General features: G+C 52.4%; 1 long non-coding RNA gene across 1 annotated transcript; it reads right to left on the bottom strand.

The window, feature by feature from the left end:
* Positions 1-16,330: 16,330 nt before the first annotated feature.
* On the bottom strand, positions 16,331-17,003 carry LOC131081952 (uncharacterized). Its single transcript, XR_009114294.1, has 3 exons — positions 16,699-17,003; positions 16,560-16,603; positions 16,331-16,458 (listed from the first exon to the last, which is right to left on the bottom strand). It is a non-coding gene; the product is annotated as an uncharacterized LOC131081952 (long non-coding RNA).
* Between the last annotated feature and the right edge of the window lie 2,500 nt (positions 17,004-19,503).

Here is a 19,503-nt window from a genome sequence, read left to right as displayed (position 1 = left end):
CCTGACTTTGCAGTGGTGGCAGCTAGAGTCCGGGAGGCATCCTCTGCAATGCAGAAGTTCAGCAGGCGATGGGCCTCTCCGGACAACTGGCCCCTCAACACAGAGACCGGCCTTTTCCCCTATCAATCCACACTCACCAGATCACATTCGAGATGGCAGATTACAGAAGCCACTTAGCACTGTGAAACCAGCTAGAGTTGGAACTGATTCCACCTGAGGTCTAGGGGGCACCTGCGCAAGGCAAAAGGTCAGTAGGCAGACAGCCCCTAGGATCTGAACACAATAGGCAGCCCTTTACACAGGGAAGTGTAACTCACCGGCCGAGGTTCCTGATGGCAGACGGCAGGAGACGCGTGCTGAGGAAAAAGCAGCTGGAGTTGGAACTCGTGCCACCTTGGCTCGAAGAGGCATATTTGGCAATACAGAACTTTCAGCAGGCAGCCAGCAACTCCGGGCAAGGCCTCCTGAACACCACTGCCGGCCCTTTCCCAGAAGAAGAAAACTCAGCATCCCAGGTTCCTGATGGAATATTGCTGGAGCCATTTGGGACCCTCAACCGAGACTGACTGTACGGTGGTGGCAGCTTGGGTCTGGGAGCCATCCTGCGCAATGCAGAATTTTAGCCGGCTGATGGCCACGAAGGGCCCCTGGGCCCTGAATGTGAACACCAGCCCTTTTCTCAGGTAAGCGTGACTCAGCTGCCAGGTTCCTGATGGGAGATAGGAGACACGTGCCGAGGCCAAAGCGGCTGGTATTGGGACAGGGGCCAGCTGGGTCTGGGAGGCAGATTGGGAAATGCAGAAGTTCAGAAGGCAAACAGCCGGCCACTCCGGGCCAAACGCCCCTGAACACTAATGCTGACCCTTTTCCCAGGTAAAGAAAACCGAGCAACCCGGGTTCCTGATTTCAAATTGCTGGAGGCGCTTAGGAGTCTCAAATCGTCTCGACTCAGCACCTGTGGCAACTTGGATCTGGGAGGCATCCTGCGCAATGCGGAATTTCAGGAGCTAGCCGTCCACTAAGGGCCCCCGGCCCCTGAACGGGAACGCCAGCCCATTTCTCAGGGAAGCGTTACTCAACCACCCGGGTTCCTGATGGCAGATGGCAGGAGACACGTGCCGAGGGAAAAGGAGCTGGACTTGGAAGTGGTGCCGGCTTGGGTCTGGGAGGCACATTTGGCAATGCAGAATTTCAGCAGGCAGTCAGCCGCTCGAGGCAAGGCCTCCTGAACAACGCCAGCCCTGTCCCAGAAAAAGAAAACTCAGCAGCCCAGGTTCCTGATGCAATATTGCTGGAGCTATTTGGGACCCTCAAACCAGCCTGACTTGGCGGCGGTGGCAGCTTGGGTCCGGGAGGGATCCTGTGCGATACAGAATTTCACCAGACAGCTGTCCACAAAGGGCCCCTGCGCCCTGGACACAAATGCCGCCCGTTACCCCAGGTAAGTGTAACTCACCAGCTCGGGTTCTTCATGGAAGATTGCTGGGGACATTCTGAACCTTTAAACCAGCCTGACTTTGCGGTGCAGGGAGCTAGGGTCTGGGAGGCATACTGTGCGTTGCAGAATTTCAGATGGCAGACAGCCAGCCCCTCTGGACCAGAGGCTCCTAAACACTAGTGCTGTCCCTTTTCCCAGGTAAGCAAAACTAAGCCCCCCAGGTTCCTTGTTGCAGATTAGTGGAGGCACTTGGGACTCTCAAATGAGCTCGACGCGAGTGAGGTGGCAGCTTTGGTCGGGGAGGCATCCTGAGCGACGCAGAACTTCAGCAGGCAGACGGCCGGCCACTCCGGGCCACGGGATCCTTAAAATTAGTCCTGTCCCTTTTCCCAGATAAGGAAAACTCAGCCACCCAAGTTCCTGGTGGCATATTGTTCGAGGCGCTTGGGACTCTCAAAAAGATCAACTAGGCACAGGTGGCAGCTTGGGGCTGGGACGCATCCAGACCAATGCAGAATTTCAGGACGCAGCAGGCCACTACGGGCCACTAAGGGCCCGGGACTCCAATGCTGCCCTTTACACAGGGAAGTGTAACTCAGCAGCTCAGGTTCCTGAAGGAAGATTGCTGGAGCCACTTGAGACTCCCAAACCAGCTTGACTTTGCGGTGGTGGCAGCTGGGGTGCGGGAGGCATCCTGCCCGATGCGGAATTTCACCGGGCGGCCGGCCGCTAAGGGCCCCTGGGCACTGGACAAAAATGCCGCCCATTACGCAGGGAAATGTAACCCAGCCACCCGGGTTCCTGATGGCAGGAGACACGTGCCGAGGACAAAGCAGCTGGAGTTGGAACTGGTGCCGGCTTCGGTCTGGGAGGCACGTTTGGCAAAGCAGAAATATCAGCAGGCAGCCAGCCAATCCAGTCAGGGCCTCCTGAACACAAATGCCAGCCCTGTCCCAGAAGAAGAAAACTCAGCACCCCAAGTTCCTGATGGGAGATTGCTGAAGCCATTTGGGAGCCTCAAAGCCTCCTCACTCTGCAGCGGTGGCAGCTTGGGTCAGGGTGGCATCCTGCGTAATGCAGAAATTCAGCACGCAGCAGGTCACTAAGGGCCCCTGGGCCCTGAAAAAAGATGCTGCCCTTTACACAGGGAAGTGTAACTCACCAGCTTAGGTTCTTGATGGCAGATTTCTGGGGCCATTTGGGACCCTCAAACCAGCCTGACTCTGCGGTGGAGGCACCTTGGTCCGGCAGGCATCCTGCGCAATGCGGAATTTCAGCAGGCAGACAGCCACTCCAGGCAAGACCTCCGGAACACCACTGCCAGCCCTTTCCCAGAAGAAGAAAACTCAGCAGCCCAGGTTCCTGATGGCATATTGCTGTAGGAGCTTGGGAGTCTCAAACAAGTTCGACTCAGGTGAGGTGGCAGCCTGGGTCTGGGAGGGATCCTGCGCATTGCAGAATTTCAGAATGCAACCGGCCACTAAAGGCCCCTGGGCCCTGTATACCAATAATGCCCTTTACACAGGGAAGTGGAACTCACCAGCTCCGGTTCCTGATGTCAGATTGGTGGAGCCATTTGGGACCCTCAAACCAGCCTGACTTTTAGGTGGTGGCAGCTTGGGTCTGGGAGGCATCCTGTGCAATGTGAAATTTCAGCAGACATCCGGCCACTCCTGTCCCCAGCCTCCTGAAGACACATGCTGACCCTGTACCCAGGTGAGCAAAACTCAACCCCCAGGTTCCTTGTTGCAGATTGGTGGAGGCGCTTGGGACTCTCAAACCAGCTCGACTCGGCTGAGGTGGCAGCTTGGGTCTGGGAGGCATCCTGCGCAATGTGGAATTTCAGAAGTCAGCCGGCCACTAAGGGCCCCTGGGCCCTGAAAAGAAAAGCCGCCCTTTACACAGGGAAGTGTAACTCGCCAGCACAGGTTCCTGATGGCAGATTGCTGGGCCCATTTGGGACCTTCAAACCAGCCTGACTTTGCGGTGGTGGCAGCTTTGGTCGGGGAGGCATCCTGCGCAATCTTAAATTTCAGAAGACAGCCGGCCCCTCCGGTCCCCAGGCTCCTGAACAGTCATGCTGACCCTTTCCCCAGGTAAGCAAAAGTCAGCAGCCCAAGTTCCTGGTGGCATATTCCTCGCGGCGCTTGGGACTCTCAATCGAGCTCAACTCGGCTGTGGCAGCAGCTTGGGTCTGGGAGGCATCCTGCGCAATGTGGAATTTCAGAAGTCAGCCGGCCACTAAGAGCCCCTGGGCCCTGAAAACCAAAGCCGCCCTTTACACAGGGAAGTGTAACTCACCAGCTCAGGTTCCTGATGGCAGATTGCAGGGCCCATTTGGGACCTTCAAACCAGCCTGACTTTGCGATGGTGGCACCTGGGGTCGGGGAGGCATCCTGCGCACTGCAGAATATGAAGAGCCAGCCGGCCACTAAGGGCCCCTGGGCACTGGAACCAAATGCCGCCCATTACACAGGGAACTGTAACTCACCAGCTCAGGGTCTTGATGGCAGATTGCTGGACTTACTTGGGACTCTCAAACCAACCTGACTTTACGGTGGGGGCAGCTTGGGTCGGGGAGGCATCCTGCACAATGTGGAATTTCAGAAGTCAGCCGGCCACTAAGGGCCCCAGGACCCTGAAAATCAAAGCCGCCCTTTACACAGGGAAGTGTAACTCACCAGCTCAGGTTCCTGATGGCAGATTGCTGGGCCCATTTGGGACCTTCAAACCAGCCTGACTTTGCGGTGGTGGCAGCTGGGGTCGGGGAGGCATCCTGCGCACTGCAGAATATGAAGAGCCAGCCGGCCACTAAGGGCCCCTGGGCCCTGAAAACCAAAGCCGCCCTTTACACAGGGAAGTGTAACTCACCAGCTCAGGTTCCTGATGGCAGATTGCTGGAGTTATGTGGGACTCTCAAACCAGCCTGACTTTACGGTGGGGGCAGCTTGGGTCTGGGAGGCATCCTGTGCAGTCCTAAATTTCAGAAGACAGCCGGTCCCTCCGGTCCCCAGGCTCCTGAACAGTCATGCTGACCCTTTCCCCAGTTAAGCAAAAGTCAGCAGCCCAAATTCCTGGTGGCATATTCCTCGAGACGCTTGGGACTCTCAATCGAGCTCAACTCGGCTGTGGCAGCAGCTTGGGTCTGGGAGGCATCCTGCACAATGTGGAATTTCAGAAGTCAGCCGGCCACTAAGGGCCCCTGGGCCCTGAAAACCAAAGCCGCCCTTTACACAGGGAAGTGTAACTCACCAGTTCAGGTTCCTGATGGCAGATTGCTGGGCCCATTTGGGACCTTCAAACCAGCCTGACTTTGCGATGGTGGCACCTGGGGTCGGGGAGGCATCCTGCGCACTGCAGAATATGAAGAGCCAGCCGGCCACTAAGGGCCCCTGGGCACTGGAACCAAATGCCGCCCATTACACAGGGAACTGTAACTCACCAGCTCAGGTTCTTGATGGCAGATTGCTGGACTTACTTGGGACTCTCAAACCAGCCTGACTTTACGGTGGGGGCAGCTTGGGTCGGGGAGGCATCCTGCACAATGTGGAATTTCAGAAGTCAGCCGGCCACTAAGGGCCCCAGGACCCTGAAAATCAAAGCCGCCCTTTACACAGGGAAGTGTAACTCACCAGCTCAGGTTCCTGATGGCAGATTGCTGGGCCCATTTGGGACCTTCAAACCAGCCTGACTTTGCGGTGGTGGCAGCTGGGGTCGGGGAGGCATCCTGCGCACTGCAGAATATGAAGAGCCAGCCGGCCACTAAGGGCCCCTGGGCCCTGAAAACCAAAGCCGCCCTTTACACAGGGAAGTGTAACTCACCAGCTCAGGTTCCTGATGGCAGATTGCTGGAGTTACGTGGGACTCTCAAACCAGCCTGACTTTACGGTGGGGGCAGCTTGGGTCTGGGAGGCATCCTGTGCAGTCCTAAATTTCAGAAGGCAGCCGGTCCCTCCGGTCCCCAGGCTCCTGAACAGTCATGCTGACCCTTTCCCCAGGTAAGCAAAAGTCAGCAGCCCAAGTTCCTGGTGGCATATTCCTCGAGGCGCTTGGGACTCTCAATCGAGCTCAACTCGGCTGTGGCAGCAGCTTGGGTCTGGGAGGCATCCTGCACAATGTGGAATTTCAGCAGTCAGCCGGCCACTAAGGGCCCCTGGGCCCTGAAAACCAAAGCCGCCCTTTACACAGGGAAGTGTAACTCACCAGCTCAGGTTCCTGATGGCAGATTGCTGGGCCCATTTGGGACCTTCAAACCAGCCTGACTTTGCGGTGGTGGCAGCTTTGGTCGGGGGGGCATCCTGCGCAATCTTAAATTTCAGAAGACAGCCGGCAACTCCGGTCCCCAGGCTCCTGAACAGTCATGCTGACCCTTTCCCCAGGTAAGCAAAAGTCAGCAGCCCAAGTTCCTGGTGGCATATTCCTCGAGGCGCTTGGGAGTCTCCATCGAGCTCAACTCGGCTGTGGCAGCAGCTTGGGTCTGGGAGGCATCCTGCGCAATGGAGAATTTCAGCAGGCAAACGGCCGGCCACTCCAGACCGCAGGTCCCTGATCATTAGGGCTGACCCTTTCCACACGTAAGCAAAAGTCAGCAGCCCAAGTTCCTAGTGGCAGATTGTTTAAGGTGCTTGGGACTCTCAATCGAGCTCAACTCGGCTGTGGCAGCAGCTTGGGTCTGGGAGGCATCCTGCGCCATGTGGAATTTCAGAAGTCAGCCGGCCACTAAGGGCCCCTGGGCCCTGAAAACCAAAGCCGCCCTTTACACAGGGAAGTGTAACTCACCAGCTCAGGTTCTTGATGGCAGATTGCTGGAGGCACTTGGGACCCTCAAACCAGCCTGACTTTGCGGTGGTGGCAGCTTTGGTCGGGAAGGCATCCTGCGCAGTCTTAAATTTCAGAAGACAGCCGGCCCCTCTGCTCGCCAGGCTCCTGAACGGTCATGCTGACCCTTTCCCCAGGTAAGCAAAAGTCAGCAGCCCAAGTTCCTGGTGGCATATTCCTCGAGGTGCTTGGAACTCTCAATTGAGCTCAACTCGGCTGCGGCAGCAGCTTGGCTCTGGGCGGCACCTGCGCAATGTGGAATTTCAGAAGTCAGCCGGCCACTAAGGGCCCCTGGGCCCTGAAAACCAAAGCCGCCCTTTACACAGGGAAGTGTAACTCACCAGCTCAGGTTCCTGATGGCAGATTGCTGGGCCCATTTGGGACCTTCAAACCAGCCTGACTTTGCGATGGTGGCACCTGGGGTCGGGGAGGCATCCTGCGCACTGCAGAATATGAAGAGCCAGCCGGCCACTAAGGGCCCCTGGGCACTGGAACCAAATGCCGCCCATTACACAGGGAACTGTAACTCACCAGCTCAGGTTCTTGATGGCAGATTGCTGGACTTACTTGGGACTCTCAAACCAGCCTGACTTTACGGTGGGGGCAGCTTGGGTCGGGGAGGCATCCTGCACAATGTGGAATTTCAGAAGTCAGCCGGCCACTAAGGGCCCCAGGACCCTGAAAATCAAAGCCGCCCTTTACACAGGGAAGTGTAACTCACCAGCTCAGGTTCCTGATGGCAGATTGCTGGGCCCATTTGGGACCTTCAAACCAGCCTGACTTTGCGGTGGTGGCAGCTGGGGTCGGGGAGGCATCCTGCGCACTGCAGAATATGAAGAGCCAGCCGGCCACTAAGGGCCCCTGGGCCCTGAAAACCAAAGCCGCCCTTTACACAGGGAAGTGTAACTCACCAGCTCAGGTTCCTGATGGCAGATTGCTGGAGTTACGTGGGACTCTCAAACCAGCCTGACTTTACGGTGGGGGCAGCTTGGGTCTGGGAGGCATCCTGTGCAGTCCTAAATTTCAGAAGGCAGCCGGTCCCTCCGGTCCCCAGGCTCCTGAACAGTCATGCTGACCCTTTCCCCAGGTAAGCAAAAGTCAGCAGCCCAAGTTCCTGGTGGCATATTCCTCGAGGCGCTTGGGACTCTCAATCGAGCTCAACTCGGCTGTGGCAGCAGCTTGGGTCTGGGAGGCATCCTGCACAATGTGGAATTTCAGCAGTCAGCCGGCCACTAAGGGCCCCTGGGCCCTGAAAACCAAAGCCGCCCTTTACACAGGGAAGTGTAACTCACCAGCTCAGGTTCCTGATGGCAGATTGCTGGGCCCATTTGGGACCTTCAAACCAGCCTGACTTTGCGGTGGTGGCAGCTTTGGTCGGGGGGGCATCCTGCGCAATCTTAAATTTCAGAAGACAGCCGGCAACTCCGGTCCCCAGGCTCCTGAACAGTCATGCTGACCCTTTCCCCAGGTAAGCAAAAGTCAGCAGCCCAAGTTCCTGGTGGCATATTCCTCGAGGCGCTTGGGAGTCTCCATCGAGCTCAACTCGGCTGTGGCAGCAGCTTGGGTCTGGGAGGCATCCTGCGCAATGGAGAATTTCAGCAGGCAAACGGCCGGCCACTCCAGACCGCAGGTCCCTGATCATTAGGGCTGACCCTTTCCACACGTAAGCAAAAGTCAGCAGCCCAAGTTCCTAGTGGCAGATTGTTTAAGGTGCTTGGGACTCTCAATCGAGCTCAACTCGGCTGTGGCAGCAGCTTGGGTCTGGGAGGCATCCTGCGCCATGTGGAATTTCAGAAGTCAGCCGGCCACTAAGGGCCCCTGGGCCCTGAAAACCAAAGCCGCCCTTTACACAGGGAAGTGTAACTCACCAGCTCAGGTTCTTGATGGCAGATTGCTGGAGGCACTTGGGACCCTCAAACCAGCCTGACTTTGCGGTGGTGGCAGCTTTGGTCGGGAAGGCATCCTGCGCAGTCTTAAATTTCAGAAGACAGCCGGCCCCTCTGCTCGCCAGGCTCCTGAACGGTCATGCTGACCCTTTCCCCAGGTAAGCAAAAGTCAGCAGCCCAAGTTCCTGGTGGCATATTCCTCGAGGTGCTTGGAACTCTCAATTGAGCTCAACTCGGCTGCGGCAGCAGCTTGGCTCTGGGCGGCACCTGCGCAATGTGGAATTTCAGAAGTCAGCCGGCCACTAAGGGCCCCTGGGCCCTGAAAACCAAAGCCGCCCTTTACACAGGGAAGTGTAACTCACCAGCTCAGGTTCCTGATGGCAGATTGCAGGGCCCATTTGGGACCTTCAAACCAGCCTGACTTTGCAGTGGCGGCAGCTGTGGTCGGGGAGGCATCCTGCGCACTGCAGAATATGAAGAGCCAGCCGGCCACTAAGGGCCCCTGGGCACTGGAACCAAATGCCGCCCATTACACAGGGAAGTGTAACTCACCAGCACAGGTTCCTGATGGCAGATTGCTGGAGTTACTTGGGACTCTCAAACCAGCCTGACTTTACGGTGGAGGCAGCTTGGGTCTGGGAGGCATCCTGCGCAATGTGGAATTTCAGAAGTCAGCTGGCCACTAAGGGCCCCTGGGCCCTGAAAATCAAAGCCGCCCTTTACACAGGGAAGTGTAACTCACCAGCTCAGGTTCTTGATGGCAGATTGCTGGAGGCACTTGGGACCTTCAAACCAGCCTGACTTTGCGGTGGTGGCAGCTTTGGTCGGGGAGGCATCCTGCGCAATCCTAAATTTCAGAAGACAGCCGGCCCCTCCTGTCCCCAGGCTCCTGAACACTAATTCTGACCCTTTCCCCAGGTAAGCAAAAGTCAGCTGCCCAAGTTCCTGGTGGCATATTCCTCGAGGCGCTTGGGACTCTCAATCGAGCTCAACTCGGCTGTGGCAGCAGCTTGGGTCTGGGAGGCATCCTGCGCAATGGAGAACTTCAGCAGGCAGACGGCCGGCCACTCCAGACCACAGGCCCCTGATCATTAGGGCTGACCCTTTCCCCACGTAAGCAAAAGTCAGCAGTCCAAGTTCCTGGTGGCAGATTGCTCAAGGCGCTTGGGACTCTCAAATGAGCTTGACTCAGGTGAGGTGGCAGCTTGGGTCTGGGAGGCATCCTGCATAATGTGGAATTTTAGAAGTCAGCTGGCCACTAAGGGCCCCTGGGCCCTGAAAACCAAAGCCGCCCTTTACACAGGGAAGTGTAACTCACCAGCTCAGGTTCCTGATGGCAGATTGCTGGGCCCATTTGGGACCTTCAAACCAGCCTGACTTTGCGGTGGTGGCACCTGGGGTCGGGGAGGCATCCTGCGCACTGCAGAATATGAAGAGCCAGTCGGCCACTAAGGGCCCCTCGGCCCTGAAAACCAAAGCCGCCCATTACACAGGGAAGTGTAACTCACCAGCACAGGTTCCTGATGGCAGATTGCTGGAGTTACTTGGGACTCTCAAACCAGCCTGACTTTACAGTGGGGGAAGCTTGGGTCTGGGAGGCATCCTGCGCAATCTTAAATTTCAGAAGATAGCCGGCCACTCTGGTCCCCAGGCTCCTGAACAGTAATGCTGACACTTCCCCCAGATAAGCAAAACTCAGATGCCCAGGTTCCTTGTTGCAGATTGCTGGTGGTGCTTGGACTCTCAAACGAGCTCGACTCGGCTTAGGTGGCAGCTTACGTCTGGGAGGCATCCTGCGCAATGCGGAATTTCAGAAGGCACACAGACAGCCACTCCGGGCCACAGGCTCCTGAAAACTAATGATGACCCTTTCCCCAGGAAAGCAAAAGTCAGCAGCCCAAGTTCCTGGTGGCATATTCCTCGAGGCGCTTGGGACTCTCAAACAAGCTCGACTCAGCTGAGGTGGCAGCTTGGATCCGGGAGGCATCCTGCGCACTGGAGAACTTCAGCAGGCAGACGGCCAGCCACTCCAGACCACAGGCCCCTGATCATTAGGGCTGACCCTTTCCCCACGTAAGCAAAAGTCAGCAGCCCAAGTTCCTGGTGGCAGATTGCTCAAGGCGCTTGGGACCCTCAAATGAGCTTGACTCAGGTGAGGTGGCAGCTTGGCTCTGGGAGGAATCCTGCGCCATGTGAAATTTCAGCAGACAGCCGGCCCCTCCAGGCCGCAGGTTCCTGAAAACTAATGCTGCCCCTTACCCAGGTAAGAAAATCTCAGCCCCCCATGTTCCTAGTTGCAGATTGGTGGAGGCGCTTGGGACTCTCAAACGAGCTCGACTCGGCTGAGGTGGCAGCTTGGCTCTGAGAGGCAGCCTGCGCAATGCAGAATTTCAGCAGACAGCCTGTCACTAAGGGCCCCTGAGTCCTCAACACCAATGCTGCCCTTTACACAGGTAAGTGTAACTCACCAGCTCAGGTTCCTGATGGCAGATTGCTGGACACATTTGGGGGCCCTCAAAGCAGCCTGACTCTCCAGTGCTGGCAGCTTGGGTCTGGGAGGCATACTGCGCAATGCAGAATTTCAGCAGGCAGACGGCTGGCCACTCCGGGCCACAGGCTCCTGAACACTAGTCCTGTCTCTTTTCTCAGGTAAGCCAAACTCAGCTGCCCAGGTTCCTTGTTGCAGATTGCTGGTGGTACTTGGGACTCTCAAATGAGCTCGATTTGGCTGAAGTGGCAGCTTACATCTAGGAGGCATCCTGTGCAAGGCAGAATATCAGAAGTCACACAGACAGCCACTCCGGGCCACCGGCTCTCTAAAACTAATGCTGACCCTTTGCCCAGGTAAGCAAAACTCAGCCCCCCAGGTTCCTTGTTGCAGATTGATGGAGCTGCTTGGGACTCTCAAACGAGCTCGTCTCAGGTGAGGTGGCAGCTTGGGTCTGGGAGGCATCCAGGTGTTCCCCCCGACCCTGTGAGAAGCTCTCGCAGTCCTTCCATGAGACAGTGCCGGGAGCGGCCCATAAACCCCTCCACTCAGCAGCTCCATGCAAAAGGGAGCTGAGGCAAAGCCTCCCCCTAAAACAGCCTCGCCCCGGCAGGAGCCACCCCCTCATCATCCTCACACTCACACCTGGGCTGCTCCGAGCCCCCATCATCCTAACAGCTCATACCTGGGCTGCTCCCAGCCCCCATCATCCTCACACTCACACCTGGGCTGCTCCGAGCCCCCATCATATATTTTTCATATTTATATTCACATGTATATTTAGAATTTATATTACTGTATAATAAAAATTATATTATATATTGCATCTCTTCATGTTACTTACATAGATTTCTATTTCTATTTCTATTCATAGTTTGGTATTATATAATAAATATATAGAGATATAAAGATATATTTCTGTATGTCGATTTACATTTCTATAGTACTTATATTATTTAAAATAAAACCCCTGCCTCTAACGACATAAAAAGCTAAGACACCCCTTTCTTTAAAACACATTTAAAATTTTAAAAATAATTTTGTTTGTCATAATTCTATTCACATCTATATTTGTAATTTTCATTTGTTATATTTATAGATATTATATATATTGGAGAGAATACCTTTTTATATAATAATAGATACATTCTTTTGACACAATATATTTCTTTTACTTATATAAATATATATTAAATATTTATTGATATCGACATATATCTGATATATTTGCATTTCTAGTTTTATATTTTTTATGAAATCTCCAGCCCATACCCCAATAAAAGCCAAACAATCCCCAATTCATTTAAACTGTATTTAAACATAAATCCTGTCACAGCTGCGTTGCTCAGCAGTGCCCCAAGCTAATCTGACACTTGTTCATCTCCTGGACCTGAATCTGAGCCCGCTCACCTTGATTGCACCTGGCAGAACCATTTTCGTACCTTTTTCTGGCATGTCTTGTTTTTGGTTTTTTTTGTCTTGAGTTTTTGTGCCCTTTATTGCCTCTCTTTCCTGCCTTGTTTCTTGGGGCTTTTACTCCCTTTTTCCTTGATTTTTTTCTGGCATTTCTTGGGGTTTTTTCTTCGTTTCTTCTTGCCCATTTTGGTGTTTATTCTGGTTTTTCCTTGGCCCCTTGGGGGTTTTTTTTCAGTTTGTTTTTTTTGTTTTTTTTCTTCCCCATCTTGGTTTTTTGTTGTGATTTTGTTTCTTGCCCATCTTGGGGTTTTTCTCTGGTCTGTTTTCAGGGATTTTTCTTGCCCATCTTGGTTTTCTTCTGTGGGTTTGTTTTTTGTTGTTTTTTTTTTTCTTTTCTTTTTCTTTTTTTCCCCCCTAGGTTTCTCCTTGCCCTCCTTGTTTTTGGTTTTTTTTGTCTGTCTTCCTTCCTTCCTTCTTTCTTCCTTTCAGTTCCTTTCCTTATTTTCTTTTTTTCTTTCTCTTCCTTTCTTTCTTTCTTTCCCTGTATTTCTAATCTTGGTTTTCATTTCTAGCTTTAGAATAAAAAAGCAGCAGTAGAAACTATCAGGCTATCTGGGATTAAAAAAACTCCAAAATGAAAATGATTTAAAGAAAACTATTTATATCCTGGGAACCTGAAATTTTCTACTGCTGCACGTGACATAGAGCGTTTATTCCTTCTTATAGATAGTTGATATTTCATACTTACTTTATACAGCGCTCCCTGCTGTGTGCACCGGCGCGCTGCAGGCACAGCGCCCCCTGCTGTCTGCACAGGCGCACTGCAGGCACAGCGGTGCGGCGACGTTCAGTTCTGTTTAATGAAACTCGGCTAGGTACAGCTTGGTTCGGCTCTTGGTCTAAACTCATTTAAGTTCGGCTCTTCGGAACAATTCGCACAGTAACGCTTTACGGCACCTTTTACGACAGTCGCGCTTTACGGCAGTCTTTACGACAGTCGCGCTTTACGGCACCTTTTACGACAGTCGCGCTTTACGGCACCCTTTACGACAGTCGCGCTTTACGGCACCTTTTACGACAGTCGCGCTTTACGGCACCCTTTACGATAGTCGCGCTTTACGGCACCTTTTACGACAGTCGCGCTTTACGGCACCTTTTACGACAGTCGCGCTTTACGGCACCTTTTACGACAGTCGCGCTTTACGGCACCTTTTACGACAGTCGCGCTTTACGGCAGTCTTTACGACAGTCGCGCTTTACGGCACCTTTTACGACAGTCGCGCTTTACGGCACCTTTTACGACAGTCGCGCTTTACGGCAGTCTTTACGACAGTCGCGCTTTACGGCACCTTTTACGACAGTCGCGCTTTACGGCACCTTTTACGACAGTCGCGCTTTACGGCAGTCTTTACGACAGTCGCGCTTTACGGCACCTTTTACGACAGTCGCGCTTTACGGCACCTTTTACGACAGTCGCGCTTTACGGCACCTTTTACGACAGTCGCGCTTTACGGCAGTCTTTACGACAGTCGCGCTTTACGGCACCTTTTACGACAGTCGCGCTTTACGGCAGTCTTTACGACAGTCGCGCTTTACGGCACCTTTTACGACAGTCGCGCTTTACGGCACCTTTTACGACAGTCGCGCTTTACGGCACCTTTTACGACAGTCGCGCTTTACGGCACCTTTTACGACAGTCTTTACGACAGTCGCGCTTTACGGCACCTTTTACGACAGTCGCGCTTTACGGCACCTTTTACGACAGTCGCGCTTTACGGCACCTTTTACGACAGTTTTTTTTCTTCCCAATTTGGAGTTTTTCCTGGGTTTTTTTTGCCAGTCTTGCGGGGTTTTTTCCAGGTTTATCCTTGCCCATCTTGGGATTTTTTTTCCGTTTTTTTTTCCTGTTTTTTTTTTCCTGGTTTTTCCTGGTTTTTCCTGCGTTTTTTCTGGTCCATCTTGTGGGGGTTTTTTGGGATTCTTCTTGCCCATCTTGAGGTTTTTTTCCTGGTTTTCTGTGGGTGTTTTCTGCGTTTTTTCTTGCCCATCTTGGGGTTTTTTTCTGGGTATTCTCGCCCATGTTTGGTTTTTTTCCTTGGTTTTTTCTGGGTTTTCCTTGCCCACCTTGGGGGTTCTTCTGGTTTCTTTTTCCTGGTTTTTTTTTTTTTTTTTCTGGGTTTTTTCTGGGCTTTTCGTGCCCATCTTGGGGTTTTTAGCTTTTTTTCCCGGGTTTGCTCTTGCCCCTCTTGAGATTTTTTCCCTGGGATTGTTCTGGGTTTTTTCTGGATTTTTTTCTTCCCCATCTTGCAGTTTTTTTCCTGGATTTTTGTGGGGTTTCTTTGTTGCCCATTTTGGGGTTTTTTCTGCTTTTTTCTGGGTTTTTCTTGCCCATCTTGGGTTTTTTTACTGGGTTTTTTGGGCCTTTTCTAGCCTATCTTGGAGTATTTTTCTGGGTTTTTACTTGGCCGGGACCAAAAAAAAAAAAAAACAGCCAGGGTGGAAGGCAGCTGGGGATTTTTTATTCTCAATTTAACAATGAGTTGCAAAACCTGAAAAGCAAAAGTCATATACACAAGGTTAAATCCAGTCAGCATGCGCTCACACACGCAGAGACGAGCAGACAGACACAGCCACGTGCTCTCACACACACTCCTTCTTACACGCTCACTGTGGCCCTCCTCTGAGATGCTGAAGAAGGTGCTTTGACACATCTTCTGGCTGCCGCTCCTTGAGCTAAATGGCAGATCCTGGGGAAATCAGCAGCCTCGGCGACCTGTGAGACAACAGGAAGGGTCAACAAGTGGCTATCTGACAGCTAGGACTTGTCCCCACTCTGGACTGATGAATTTTCTACCCAAAATCCCACAAAAGACAGATGAACAGTAAAGTTGTTATAACTGTTCTACCTAACTGTGACTATGTGCCAGGGCAGGGCAGCTCTGATCATAAGTGGTACAGTCTACACACAATATAAGCTGACGCATACAGTGCAAGTGTACACAGAGTGTAAGTACACACAATATAAGGCGACATGCTTACATGCAGTGTAAGTACAGACAATATAAGGCGATGCACTTACATTGCATGTACCTACGCTGGCTTATACTGTACGTACTTATACTGTATGTAAGTACATACAATATAAGCCAACATAGGAACATACAATATAAACCACGACTTAACAAAACTCTCTGGAAGATTACTTATTGAGCCCTGTATCCTTTGAGAAGATGGAACCTATAGAACTACTGCAGTCACGTGAGGAGGGTGTAAGATGCTCCCTCTAGAAGTTCAAGAAAATGGAAAAAAACCCACTACCAAAGCTGATAGTGAGAAGGAAGATGGATGAGAACATCTTGTCCCTGTGAGACATTCCTGTCTCAAAGAGTAAAAATGTAAAGATGCTGGAATAAGGGATATCCGGCAAGGAATGTGAGTAGAACATGGCACAGAAGAGAGCCGATAAAGCATTGAGATGTAACAAAGGCCTATGCCGTGGAAGACAATGGACACACACACCATAACATAGACACAGATGACATAACACAGAGACAAGTTGCAACTGCTTGGCACTTTCCCTTTAGGGACCCGAGAGTCCTAGCACAAGACGAGCCAGAGGCCAATGAGGCCAAGGGAAAGGAAGCCCTATGACAACAGCACGTGATGATGAAATGCAACTCATTAAAGGAAGTTAGGGCCAAAGCAGTTAGGAGGATGCTCGAGAGGCTCAGCAAGCCTAGAGAAGGAAGCGGACTGCCAGGTGACTGCGGCTACAGCTCCGGACCTGAAGGCAAGCTCCACGGGGGAAAGAGCCGTGACGACTTCAAGTCGAGGAAGGCAGATGACGCAAAGTTCACGAGAATGTGGAGATGGGTAGGAACTGCCCTGCCCGGCAAAGGCTCTGGTGAGGCTGAGGAGAAACCCTCTCCCTTTACTTCCAGGGAGCCTGTCCCACTACAGACCTCTCCGCTAAGCTGACATCAGATTGCCTCCTGTGATAGTAAAGGCTTTTCCCCTTCTCCCAACCACTGGCCCCGATACTTAGCTTTTGGAAGACAAGCAGACAAAATCCATCCTCGGTCGGACGTGGACGTTGAGACGTTCTCAATGTGTGCGCTTCGGTGCTGCCGCTTCCAAGCTGTGGCTACAAGCCTGCCCAGGGTACCTAAGGCAAAACAGAAAACGTGACTATTGCCCTCAAAAACAGTAATCCCCGGGACTCCTTCGCACCCCTGCCCCAGCTCACCTCAAGTCTTGATTTGACTCCAGAGGCCGCCTGGAAGATACCTGCAAAAAGAAAATGTACACACTTAGCATGCTGCTGCATAACGCTCACCTAGGAATCAGCCCGCCTAAACTCCGAGTCACCTGCCCTCCTCTCTTCCCCGGCATGCCTAGGGCAGCGACAGCACCTGCAAAGAAACAAAGCAGAAAAGCATGCTGAGATACTGTGAAAACACAACCTCCCAACCCTGACAAGTATGCCACACTGATACCTTAAGCTTGAACCCACCTGGCATGGGCATGCTGGGCTAGGATAGATGGCAAGCAGTCCATCTAAAATAAAAAGAGGAATAATACATACCTAGAGCTGCACCAGAAACTGAGACCTCAGCAATAACAACTGTTTCGGTACCCTACTGAATGCTCACCTTGCCCACTCAGCCTTGACAGCTGCTCTCTGCCTTGACTTCCTAAAAATAAAGACAAAGAGCAGAGCTGCAGCAGCCACAATTTATGCTTCCTCTGCAGAGACAAACAGTGACTGACCTTCACAGGGGAATCCCCTCACCCAGAATGGGGGGCTCTGCCCTGGATTTATCCTTCTGCAACTAAAAGAAAGTTAGGATGAAAGTGAAAGGGCTGCAGGATAACTTATGGGCTCCACGTATCCTGTGTCCATCTACAAATCCCATCTAGAATCCAACTACACATTACAAATTCCAAGTCCCTGAGACTTCTCATATTGCAGCAAGGCAGAACAGCAGCTCCAGCACAAATGTGTGCAGACACCCGTGACACAGGACAGACAAGACGTGACAAACACTGGGGACACAACAGGAACGGAAATCTCTTAGCAAGGAAAATGGCTGCAAGGACTGAGAGAATGCAAAAGAAGAAGAGTTGAAGCTGATGGCGAGCTGATGAGGCTCAGAGAACCCTGGAGGAAGAAGATGCAAACAGAATGATTTATTCCAAAAACTGCAAAGATGGATGCCCGAGAATCCTACAGTCAGAATCCTCTCCCTAACCTCACATCCTTACAAGTCCTACTCTGCTATAATGGATCATTGCGCAGCATGGCTGTCCGTACAGCTCAGAACAAGACATGACAAGACATTTGACTGGACGCTTCTAAAGAGAGATGCATTTCTGATGCCTGTGTGAGCTCCCCAGTCAAAAGATCTATGGCATGGGTGCCAGGGCGAGGAACGCTGAGATCACGGATGCTAGGAAAGGTTTCTGAGAGGCCCCTCACAGGGCTAAGATAAGAGACATGAGATATCCAGGAAAACACACAATACACAAGTGACACAAGACACACCAGGACTGCTCTGCCCTGCTGCACACCTCAGCACTGTGACCAAAAGGGAGACTTTGCTTTTATGGGACCTAAGGGGCAACATCTTGGATAACCTCATTGCCAGAGCCAACTCAGACCCCCACCTCAGGGAGTCCTGACAAAGCACCCCACGTTCATCCCCTCTGAGGATTGCAGCCCTCTGCTTATCTCTCAGACATCAGGGGATGCCTGTGTCAGGTGCAAAGAAAGGCCACCTCGTCACCTGGTAAGGTCCTGCTGGCACCGGGCTGGTGTCTCTCAGACAGCTAGATTAAAGAGAACCAAACATCAGTGCCTGACCTTGGCACCGCATCGGCCAAAACCCCACCACTCTGCTACTCACCATGCTCCTAGGAATGCCCAGCACCTCCTAACCCTGACCCTCTGCCATGGATGCAATGCATCCACACCTGAAAGAAAGTTAGAACATATGTCACACACCTCCACAATAACTTTAACTTTCAAGCTGGAAACACCTTATGTAAACCTAGGAATAGCACCTAGTGCCCAAGTAGAGCCCACATTACAAATTTCAACTCCCCAGGCTTGTCCCATTGCAGCACGCCATGCGGCAGGGCAGAACAGCTCCGGCACAAATACCTGCAGACACCCGTGACACAGAACGTGACAAACAGGGGGACACCAAACACAACACATCATGCTTGTGGTGAGGGCCTCGAGGGAAGAGGGCAAAAGGGACCCCAAAGACACACTAGGGAACACAGCACACCAGACAAGAGGACACAGACCGCAGCTGTTCTGCACTGCCCGCCTGACAGCTGCCATCAAAAGAAGAGCCTCTCCCTTTAGCTGTCCTAACAGGCCCTTGGAGAAGAATGCTTTTCCCTCTGCTGCTTTTTAACTCTGCCCCAAGAACTCCCAACCTGCTACACTCCCATCTCCAGGCCGTGGCCCCAAACTTATCTTTTGGATGATTGGTGAGGGGAATCCACGCTGCACCTGAAATGAGTCTGCCTCGGAGGGCTCTGTGATGGCCTGTTAGCCTCCCAGTCAGCTACAATAAAGAAAACCAAAACCAAAGTATGAGTTCAGACTTATGTGGGCGAAATCCCAGCAAGGCAGCTACTTGCCCTTTCCTGAGCGTGCCTGGCTCCCTCAGGCTCCAGCTTCATCCTGATTCCAAGGATGTGGCCTTCCATAGGAGTGGCACCTGGGTTAGAGAAAGGCAAAGTTAAATGGCATTGCTGTGACTGCAGTGGATGACCTTGTGTGCTCTAAGACATGGCAATGCCTCCGCTAGGCTTCTGAACAGCCTTGTGTTGGGGGGGCCCTCAAATAAACAAATAAACACCCTTTCTCACCCTGCTGCCTGCAAACCCCCTCCCAAGAACTCCTTACTGGATACCTGATCACCCTCCCTCTCCCAGTCACCATCCTCAACTCACCTGAAGCCTCAATCCCAAACATCATCCTTGACACTGGGCAGATCCCTCTTGTGACACAATGAATCTGCTGAAAAATTGTTGTGCTTCAGAGCTGAGCAATAACAACCACTTCTCTCTGCTGCTCACCTAGGCTGCTGGTATCCAGAGTTACTTCCTAAAAAGAAAGACAAAGAACAGAGCTGTAACACAGTCACCATACACACTTCTGCTGCAGAGACAAATGGGGCCTCACCTGCTCGGGGCAATCCCCTCAACGGGATGGGGCCCTCTGGCACAGATTTAATCCATCTCAATCTGAAAAAAAAGGTAGGACAAGAGTCAAACTGTTGCAGGATAACTGAGGAGCTCCAGATATCCTGTGTCCATCTACAAAACCCACCTACAGTCCAACTACACCCCGCATTACACATTCCAAGTCCCGAGGACTTCTCCTATCGCAGCTGGCTATGCCGCAGGGCAGAGCAGCCCCGTCCCAAATGTGTGCAGAC

Source organism: Melospiza georgiana, chromosome 3, assembly GCF_028018845.1.
Source record: "Melospiza georgiana isolate bMelGeo1 chromosome 3, bMelGeo1.pri, whole genome shotgun sequence".
Lineage (NCBI taxonomy): Eukaryota > Metazoa > Chordata > Aves > Passeriformes > Passerellidae > Melospiza > Melospiza georgiana.
This window is presented reverse-complemented; position numbering and strand designations above follow the sequence as displayed.